Source organism: Chiloscyllium plagiosum, chromosome 34, assembly GCF_004010195.1.
Source record: "Chiloscyllium plagiosum isolate BGI_BamShark_2017 chromosome 34, ASM401019v2, whole genome shotgun sequence".
Classification (NCBI taxonomy): Eukaryota; Metazoa; Chordata; class Chondrichthyes; order Orectolobiformes; family Hemiscylliidae; genus Chiloscyllium; species Chiloscyllium plagiosum.
In genome coordinates this window covers 28,155,058-28,165,843 of record NC_057743.1, presented here as the reverse complement: position 1 = coordinate 28,165,843, position 10,786 = coordinate 28,155,058, and the positions used below count along the sequence as shown (strand labels likewise).

Below are 10,786 nucleotides of genomic sequence, written 5' to 3'. Positions count from 1 at the left end.
GGAGTGGCTGAGAGCCGGAACAGAGCAGGCTGGAGACCTGGAGCACAGCGGGGATGATTGTCAGACTGGAGTCTGGCATGGGTGGTCAGCAGATTGGACCATGCATGGAAGCCCCTGCACTGAGCTACTATAATGTAATGTTTATCTGGAATTTGTTTATCTAACTGTAATGTTTATCCATTTAACTATGTCTTATTTCTAAGAATCACTGGAAGGTAATGCAATTTTTAGTTTTTAATTCCTCTTTTTGTATGTAAAATTTCATAGAATCCCATTCTGAAAATCATCCCAACCAGACCCATCCTCTTGCCCTATCTCTGTAATCTTGCATTTCCCATGGCAAATCCACTAAACCCTGGACACTACAGGGAAAGTTAGCATGTCAATCCACCTAACTTGCATATCTTTGGACTGTGGGAGGAAACCGGAAATATCCAGAGGGAATCCATGCAGACACGAAGCATGTGCAAACTTCACATTGACAAGTCGCCTGAGGCTGGGATTGAACCTGGGTCCCTGGCACTGTGAGGCAGCAGTGCTAACCACTGAGCTACCCTTCCTAGGTGCTTTGCATCTAAGATGGCACCATGAGAGGCATCATTGTAAACTTTTCACTGTACTCCTGTACCTCCGTACACGTGACATTAAAGGATATTGTATTCTATTCTATTCTGTTGATACTCTCTAAGTGTCGAAAAGTGTGGCACTGGAAAAGCACAGCGGGTCATGCAGAATCCAAAGAGCAAAAGAGTGGATGTTTCGGGAATAAGCCCTTCATCAGGAATCTAAGCGTGCAGGAGAAGTAGAAACCCAGTTCCTAGTGCAACAGTGGGGGTTTTATTCTGATTTTCTGGAGAAGTGACATTAACAGGTCAAAGAAAGTTGGCAGTCAGCAAAAGCTGCTGTGTGTCAAAGCGGCAGACTGACACAAACATTCCACTGCAATGTGGTACTGCAATTCACCTCCTCCCAGCTCCAGCATTGAAAAGGGATTAAATGCTGAGTGCAGCCGTCAGTGGAATTTGGAGCAGTGTCGAGACGCAGATTCCAATCTACCAGAGAATCCAATATATACTCAGCTTCACCATGTGTTGTGCCTGGGCAGAACGTTTCAGATAAGCATTCAGTGGACAGATGCTCTGTGTGCATTACTGTAAGTACCAAGTAGGATACAGTCCAGCAGCTGGATTATTGTTGAGCATTTAAGTGAAAAAATTAAGCTATAGAATTGATTTAAGAATTTGTAATTCTCAATCATTTACAAATGGCTTGCTTTGTCTTTTTAAAAGTGGCCATGGAGGCCCTTGTTTCCTGATTGTAGACGTTCTAGCCACCTTGCTCAGGGCCTAGAGCAGGAATACAACATTCCATTGGTCCACTTTCTTGCTCTGAGCTCCTCTCTGTCCCTGTGAGGGACCCATTACTTTGGGAAACAGTGATGTGGAGGTGCCGGTGTTAGGACTGGGGTGGACAAAGTTAAAAATCACACAACACCAGGTTATCGTCCAACAGGTTCATTTGGAAGTACAAGCTTTTGGAGCACTGCTCCTTCGTCAGGTAGCTAGTGGGGCAGGATCATGTGACACAGAGTTTATAGTAAAAGATTAACGTGTCATACAACTGATGCAATGTATTGAACGAACATAGTCTTAAATCATTTAGAATGGATTGCAGGTTTCGATACATTAATATGTAAATCCCAGAACTTCTTTCAAGTCACATTCCCGAGATAATTTAAGATTTTATAAAAAGAGGTGACATCTCAGCTCAGACAATGCATTAAAGGTGTGAGGCAGATATATTGATGATATTTTTTTCCTCTGCACCCATGGCGAGGAGTCACTGAAACAATAACACAATGATATGAAGTTTCATCCCATCATCATACTTACCATGGATTACTGTTTGGAATCAGTCTCATTCTTAGACACACGCATGTCCATTAAGGATGGGCACCTCAGTACCTCACTCTACCATACACCCACAGATAATCTCACAATGCTCTAGCTTCCACCCTGAACATAGCCATCTCCTACAGACAAGTCCTACGCATACACAGGATCTGTTTGGATGAGAAGGAACACGATGGACACCTGAAGATGCTGAAGGATGCCCTCATAGGAACAGGATGCCATGCCCAACTCATCGATCGCCAGTTCCGATGTGCCACAGCGAGAAACCGTAATGACCTCCTCAGGTGCCAGACACGAGATGCAACCGATAGGGTACCTTTCATTGTCCAGTACTTCCCAGGAGTGGAGAAACTCCACTCAGGGCAGCATGGTGGCTCAGTGGTTAGCACTGCTGCCTCACAGCACCAGGGTCCCAGGTTCAATTCCAGCCTCGGGAAACTGTCTGTGTGGAGTTTGCACGTTCTCCCTGTGTCTGCGTGGGTTTTCTCTAGATGCTCTCGTTTCCTCCCACAGTCCAAAGATGTGCAGGTTAGGTAAATTGGCCATGCTAAATTGCCCATAGTGTTAGATGCATGGGAAATAGGTCTGGGTGGGTTACTCTTTGGAGGGTCGATGTGGACTAGTTGGGCTGAAGGCCCTGTTTCCACACTGTAGGTAATGTAATGTAAAAAACCTGTCATTCTTCTTCACAGCCTGTAACACATTATCGATGAGGATGAGCACCTCACCAAGATCTTCCCTGCACCTCAACTTCTGACCTTTAAACAAGCACCAAACCTTAAACAGACCATTGTTTGTAGCAAACTGCCCAACCTTCAGGACAACATCATCACAACACCATATAACCCTGTCATGGTGACCACGTATCAGAGAGCCGACATGGATACCACCACTACACATGACACAACCCACCATGTACACAGCACGTACTCATGTGACTCGGCCAGTGTTGTCTATCTCATACACTGCAGGCAAGATGCCCCGAGACATGGTACATTGGCGACACCAAGCAGATGCTACAACAATGGATGAGTGGACATCTGGCAACAATCACCAGATAGGGATGTTCCATCTCAGTGAGGAGACACTTCAGTGATCAGGAACATTTGGCCTTGGATCTTTGGGTGACCATTCTCCAAGGTGGAGTTAGGAATATACAACAATGCAGAATCATTGATCAGAGGCTGATAGCCAGGTTCGGTACCCATGAGGATGGTCTCAACCAGGATGTTAGGTTCATGTCACATTACAGGTAACCGCACTACACGATACACCCACATGCACATACACGCTTACAGATGATCACACTCACGCATACATATGCTCTCTCACGCACTCACACTCATGCGCATACCCTCTCACAGGCATATACTCCGACTCATTCGCTCACACATGCACACTCATACACTCTCCCTCTCGCTCACACGCACGCACACACATATAAATCTATGGGGTGAATTTGCATTTGCAAATACATTCTATTCTGTTCAAAAAGCACACAATCTGTAGACTGTCAGTCTATGTGACATTTATAAATTCCTACTTTGGAAATAGAACTGGTCAGACTCAAGGTTGGAATACAAACAGACTCTAATCTCACACCTTTACTGCATTGTCTGAGCTGAGATGTCATCTTTCTTTATAAAACCTTAAGTTATCTCGGGAATGTGACTTGAAAATTCTAGGGTTTATATATTAATGTATCGAAATCTGCAATCCATTCTAAATGATTTAAGACTTAACAACAATCTAGGTTCGTTCAATACATTGCATCAGTTGTATGACACATTGATCTTTTACTATAAACTTTGTGTCCTATGATCCTGCCCCACTAGCTACCTGATGAAGGAGCAGCACTGCGAAAGAATGTACTTCCAGTTAAACCTGTTGGACTATAACTTGGTGTTGTGTGATTTTTAACTTTGGGAAGCAGGCCATCTAGCGGTGAGTCGAAGATGTTGGTGAGAACGGAGCAGTTTTCAGAGCTTGCACACTTTTTCCTCCCCCCAGACTCCCCCAGGAGCTTTCATTGTGTCTCCAAGAATATGCCCAACTTCATGAGGGCAGTAGATTCTCGGAAAGTTAAAGAAAAGGCTGGAAATATTCAGCAGGTTGGGCAGCAGTTGCAAAAGACGTGTATTAAAATAATTTTTTTTAATACAGAATCCCTACAGTGTGGAAGCAGGCCATTCAGCACATCAAGTCTGAAGAGCTTGCCTCCCTATCCCTGCATTTTGCACAGCTAATCCACCTAACCTGAACATCTGGGGAGGAAACCAGAGCACCCAGAGGAAATCCATGCAGGTACAAGGAGAACGTGCAAACTCCACACAGACAATTGTCCGAGGGTGGAATTGAACGCAGATCCCTGACGCTGTGAGACAACAGTGCTAACTACTGAGCCACCATGTCTTTATGCAATTAAATATCCTAGGTGCTTTACAGAAGTGTCAAAAAGCAAATGTAACATTAAATTACATAAGGAGATACTCATTAATGTTCCTTAGAAAAGAAAATCTGCCATCCTCACCTGGAATGGGCTACATTTAACCCTGGATCTACAATAAAAGGGCCTCTCAAAGATCAGAAAGGCAGCCTTTGTGTGGACCCTCAGGAGATGGGGGAATACTAAACGAGTATTTTGCATCAGTGTTTACTGTGGAAAAGGACATGGGACATATAGAATGTAGAGAAATAGATGGTGACATCTTGAAAAATGTCCATATTACAGAGGAGGAAGTGCTGGATGTCTTGAAACACATAAAATTGGATAATCCCCAGGACCTGATCAGGTGTACCCCAGACGTCTGTGGGAAGCTCGGGAAGCGATTACTGGGCCCCTTGCTGAGATATTTGGAAAATCGATAGTCACAAGTGAGGTGCCGGAAGACTGGAGGTCGGCTAATGTGGTGCCACTGTTTAAGAAGGGTGGTAAGGACAATCCAGGGAACTATAGACCAGTGAGCCTGACGTCAGTGGTGGGCACGTTGTTGGAGGGAATCCTGAGGGACAGGATATACATGTATTTGGAAAGGCAAGGACTGATTAGGGATAGTCAACATGGCTTTGTGCGTGGGAAATCATGTCTCACAAACTTGAGTTTTTTGAAGAAGTAACAAAGAGGATTGGTGAGGGCAGAGCAGTAGATGTAATCTATATGGCCTATAGTAAGGTTTTTGACAAGATTCCCCATGGGAGACTGGTTAGCAAGGTTAGAAATCATGTCTCACAAACTTGAGTTTTTTGAAGAAGTAACAAAGAGGATTGGTGAGGGCAGAGCGGTAGACGTAATCTATATGGACTATAGTAAGGTTTTTGACAAGATTCCCCATGGGAGACTGGTTAGCAAGGTTAGAGCTCATGGAATACAGGGAGAACTAGCCATTTGGATACAGACTGGCTCAAAGGTAGAAGACAGAGAATTGTTTTTCAGACTGGAGGCCTGTGACCAGTGGAGTGCCACAAGGATCAGTGCTGGGTCCACTGCTTTTCATCATTGATATAAATAATTTGGATGTGAGCAAAAGAGATATAGTTTGTAAGTTGCAGATGACACCAAAATTGGAGGTGTAGTGGACAGCAAAGATTACAAAAGGGATCTTGATCAGATGGGCCAATGGGTTGAAAAGTGGCAGATGGAGTTTAATTCAGATAAATGTGAGGTGCTGCATTTTGGGAAAGCAAATCTTAGCAGGACTTATACACTTAATGGTAAGGTCCTAGGGAGTGTTGCTGAACAAAGAGATGTTGGAGTGCAGGTTTATAGCTCTTTGAAAGTGGAGTCACAGGTAGATAGGATAGTGAAGAAGGTGTTTGGTATGCTTCCCTTTATTGGTCAGAGTATTGAGTACAGGAGTTGGGAGGTCATGTTGTGGCTGTACAGGACATTGGTTAGGCCACTTTTGGAATACTGCATGCAATTCTGGTCTCCTACCTATAGGAAAAATGTTGTGAAACTTGAAAGGGTTCAAAAAAGATTTACACGGATATTGCCAGGGTTGGAGAATGTGAGCTATAGGGAGAGGCTGAACAGGCTGGGGCTGTTTTCCCTCGAGCATTAGAGGCTAAGGGGTGACCTTATAGAGGTTTATAAAATCATGAGGGGCATGGATAGGATAAATAGACAAAGTCTTTTCCCTGGGGTGGGGGAGTCCAGAACTAGAGGACATAGGTTTATGGTGTGAGGGGAAAGATATAAAAGAGATCTAAGGGGCAACTTTTTCACGCAGAGGGTGGTATGTGTATGGAATGAGCTGCTAGAAGAAGTGATAGAAGCTGGTACAATTGCAACATTTAAAAGTCATCTGGATGGGTATATGAATAGGAAGGGTTTGGAGGGATATGGGCCGGGTGCTGGCAGGTGGGAATGGATTGGTTTGGGAAATCTGGTTGGCATGGATGGGTTGGACCAAAGGCTCTGTTCTGTGCTGTACATCTCTATGACTCTATGACTTGAGGACAGCCATCTGAAATGGCAGAGCAAACCACCCAGTTCAAAGACAATTAGCTGTGGGCAACAAATGCATCCCATGAATAAATTTAAAAGATGAAATCACAGCAGATGCCTAAATACTTTGCCCCAAAGGTGAATTTAAAGAACATCTGAAGGGAGAAGAGGTCGGGAGGCAGAGAAGTATAAGGAGGGATTCCCAGAGCTTATGTCCTGGGCAGCTGCAGATACCACCATGAATGGTAGATCAACTGAAATGGGAAATGCCCAAGAGAATTAGAGGAGGAGGAATAAGCCATACCATCAAGGCTGCTCCATCGGGTGGCACAGTGGTTAGCACTGCTGCCTCACAGCGCCAGAGACCCGGGTTCATTTCCCGCCTCAGGCGACTGACTGTGTGGAATTTGCATGTTCTCCCCGTGTCTGAGGCTGCTCCGGTTTCCTCCCACAGTCCAAAGATGTGCAGGTCAGGTGAATTGACCATGCTAAATTGCCCGTAGTGTTAGGTAAGGGGTACATGTAGGGGTATGGGTGGGTTGCGCTTCGGTGGGGCGGTGTGGACTGGTTGGGCCAAAGGGCCTGTTTCCACACTGTAAGTAATCTAATCTAATCTAATCATTCACAACAATCCTGACAGATCTTCAGCCCAGGTCCACTTTCGTGCTCAATCTCTTATCCCTTAGTCCCCTTAGCAACAAATATCTGTTCATTTCCACCTTAAATATACTAAACAAAGGAGTACTTGCAACCTCAGATTCACAGCCCTTCATGTGAGGAATTTCTTCCTCACGTGAGGAATTTCTTCCTCAGCTCAAACCTAAATGACGAGTCTATTATCTTGAGACTGTGCCCTTACACTCTGGTTTCCCCAACCTAGGGGAAACACCATCTCGAATATTTGTCCTGTCAAACCCCTTTAGAATTTTGAATGTTTCAATGAAACCATCTTTACCTCTTCTGAACTCCAGAGAGCATGTTTCAAAAGCACAACACAGTAGTGTTTTCAACAGGAGTTTATTGAAGTGAAGCTTTAGGTGTGTGCCGCAAGGTAGAGATCACATTTGTCAGGATTTTCAGCCACTAACTCTCCAATGGCCATCTGTACCTGTGGTTAATCTTCCCTTTAGCCAGAGACTTGTGTGCAGAATGATTCAGTTGTTTGCAGTGAGAACCCTGGTCTCTCTGTATTGGACATGCCTTCCCACTTTGCATGATGCCTTCTGCATTATTCACATCCCATTGTTTGTCTCTGACTGTTCTGCCCTGTGTGTCTGGATTTTCTGTCAGTATAACACTTGGTTTCTTCTGCATTAATCTGCTCTAGCTGTAGATTGACAACCTTGGAATTCTGAACAGGTTAATTGCTCATCTGGATGTAAGTTTACCTTCTCTCAGTTGGTGTTTATGCTTTTACATTCATTATTCCTAACACAAACCTGTGTCTAATTAGTTCATCCTTTCATTGCAAGCTGAGTTAATGATATTATGTACCGATCATTGGATTCTTTTCCAATGTGTTCAGTAGTATTGAATACATACTGTTCATATGTAACATTTGCTATGGGGCTCAAAGTGTACCTTCAAAGCTTTTACAATTTCTGCATCTTCTTTTTCAGTTCCTCAGATGGATTTAGAGTGGAAAATAATTTGAAACAGTCTCTCCCTGCCAGTGATAAAAGTATACAAGATTTGTACTTGTTCTGGTTTGTTCAAACAAACCACAGCTGTTACATAATTCTGCCATTGTTCATGTTAGAACTCCCAGTTTTCCCAGTAATTTGAGCAGGAGATGGTCGGGGGAAAGCTGCAGCTATTTTCTCTTAAGCAGTATCTTCACTGTGGTTTTTGTGTTTTTTAGTGTTATTGACCAGACCTACCCGCTGAAAATATATTAAGAATTGAAAATGTATTACCCTCAAGGTAAGTGTAAGGCATTGCACTCCCGATGTAATTTGATTTGTCAAACTGCTTGACTTTATGTAAAAGACATTTCATTTTTACACTACAATTGAAATATAGACAAAATAAAAATAAAAGAATTGCCTTAACTGAAACTCTATCAAAATGCCTAACAAAATAATATATATTAACTACTACTAATTAACTGTTCCAATTTGGTAACATCCTATAAGCACACCGTTGGCAAAGGCAAATACAGTAAAATTGATTGTCCGATGTTACCAAATTGGAACAGTTAATTAGTAGTAGTTAATATATATTATTTTGTGAGGCATTTTGATAGAGTTTCAGTTAAGGCAATTCTTTTATTTTTATTTTGTCTATATTTCAATTGTGAAGAAGGGCTTATGCCCGAAACGTCGATTCTCCTGTTCCCTGGATGCTGCCTGACCTGCTGCGTTGTTCCAGCAACACATTTTCAGCTCTAGATTGTCTCACATGCAATTCTAGCAGCAGGAAGAGAACCCCAGATATTAGCTGCAACAGACAGAAGCACCTCTTTCTCAATCTTTCATTAAAAAAAAACTGGACACAAAACACCTCTTAAATCCATAGTATCATCACTGTCCCCAGGAGGAGTTTATTGAAGTGATGCTTGAATTGTCTGTCTGTACGGTGTGTGCCGCATGGAAGGAGTCACATGACTAAGTCAGTCTAGGACAGACATTTGTACATAAATATATTTCAATCTAAACAGTGTATAGATCCAATGTATTCAAAAAGTCAATGTAGAACAACATTCTTATCCCAGGAACTAATTTTCTGAACCTTTGCAGTACCACCTCCAAAATAAGTATATCCAAGGAACACATTTTTCAACTATATACATTTCATAGTTACTCTTTAGATGCCGGCATTGCTGGAAAGCCCTGGATTTACTGCCTTTCCTTTTTTGCCCTTGGGAAGGTGGTGATGGTCATGACTCTACTTCCTGAACCATTGAAGGCCATTTGGAGTTCCAGGGTTTTTAATCCAACAAAAATGCAGCAACAGCAATATAGTTCCAAGAAAGGAGGTGACTTGGACATGAAGTTTATCATATTGAACGCATATTGAAAATGTGATTTGTCTAATCACACTTTTTTTGTTATTTGCCCTGTCCTAAAACAGGCACATGCCTTTTTGTTACATATTTGGCTGCCCATCATTTTGTAATACATCTTCTCCCAAAGCCCCACAGTGAATAAAACCCACAATAATTTACAAGCTTTCTCGAAGTTGATGTTATTTGTGTGGATAAACTTGTTGCAGCAAACAGCAATGTCTATCTGTGTCAACATTGACCAAACATTAGGTACTTGAATCATATTACAGAAAGTGAGATCAAATACAAATTCATTTTACAATGTCATGAAGGGAGGCCATTCGGCTTCTCAAGCTTGTTTCACCATTTAGTCAGATCATGCTTGAGCTGCACTTCAACTTCATTCACCTAATTTTGTTTCAAATCACTTGATAGATATCTTTACACAACAAATTTCTATTAACTTCAATCCCAAAATATCCAACACCAACAGCAAACCTCTTTATCATTTTAAATACTTCAACTCAATTACTTGTCAACTTTCTGCTCTTTTAAACAAAACTTCAACAGGTTCGACAGTCCCTGCTGGGGCACTCTAACAAAAACAAAATCAAATCGTTAACAAAAACCTGCAGAACTGCAACAGCAACTGAACTAGAATGGCAGCCATCCTCGATCTCAAGAAACTGCCGAAGAAAAAGGGACTTGGATTAGCACTTTTCTTTATGATGCCACTGTTTTAAAAGGGGAGGTAGACAAAAGGTAGGGAGTTATGTACCAGTTAGCATAACTTCTGTAGTGGGGAAAATGCTTGTGTGTTTTTTTTACTTCAAAAATATACTTTATTCATAAAATTATTTGGATCTCTTTACAATTGGTCATGCCATTCTTGTGCACAATTACATCTCTTTACATACAGACATCAAGATTTATATTTTCCCATATACAAGTCTGTACATTTTACTATCCAGCTCTTCTGCTGAGGCGTCAGCAGAGCCCAAATGACTGGGTGGGCCCCCTGTTCTTCTTTAGGCAGGCAGATGTTACACGGTGGTCTTTCCCCACCGCGCCTTGGCGGCAGCTGCCCCAAGCTTCAGCGCGTCCCTCAACACGTAGTCCTGGACCTTGGAATGTGCCAGTCTGCAACACTCAGTCGGGGTCAACTCCTTCAGCTGGAAGATCAACAGGTTTCGGACCACCCAGAGAGCGTCCTTCACCGAGTTGATGATCCTCCAGGCACAGTTGATGAAAATGCTTGTGTTTATTATCAAGGAAGAAATTGCAAAGCACCTAGATAGAAATTGTCCCTTTGGGTAGACTCAGCATGGGTTCATGAAGGGCAGGTCATCTTTAACTAACCTTTTGGAATTCTATGAAAACATTACGAACATGGTGGACAACTGGGACCCAGTAGGTGTGGTCTATCTAGAATTCCAAAAG

The 10,786-nt window shown here is 42.7% G+C and overlaps 1 long non-coding RNA gene across 2 annotated transcripts; it reads left to right on the top strand.

Moving 5' to 3' along the window:
• The first annotated feature begins 1,028 nt into the window (after nt 1-1,028).
• LOC122540145 lies at nt 1,029-10,146 on the top strand. 2 transcript variants are annotated; one of them, XR_006309246.1, is made up of 3 exons: nt 1,029-1,153; nt 8,222-8,283; nt 9,917-10,146. It is a non-coding gene; the product is annotated as an uncharacterized LOC122540145 (long non-coding RNA). The 2 variants fall into 2 exon arrangements; XR_006309245.1 differs by lacking the exon at nt 9,917-10,146 and adding an exon at nt 9,229-9,506.
• Nucleotides 10,147-10,786: the final 640 nt, after the last annotated feature.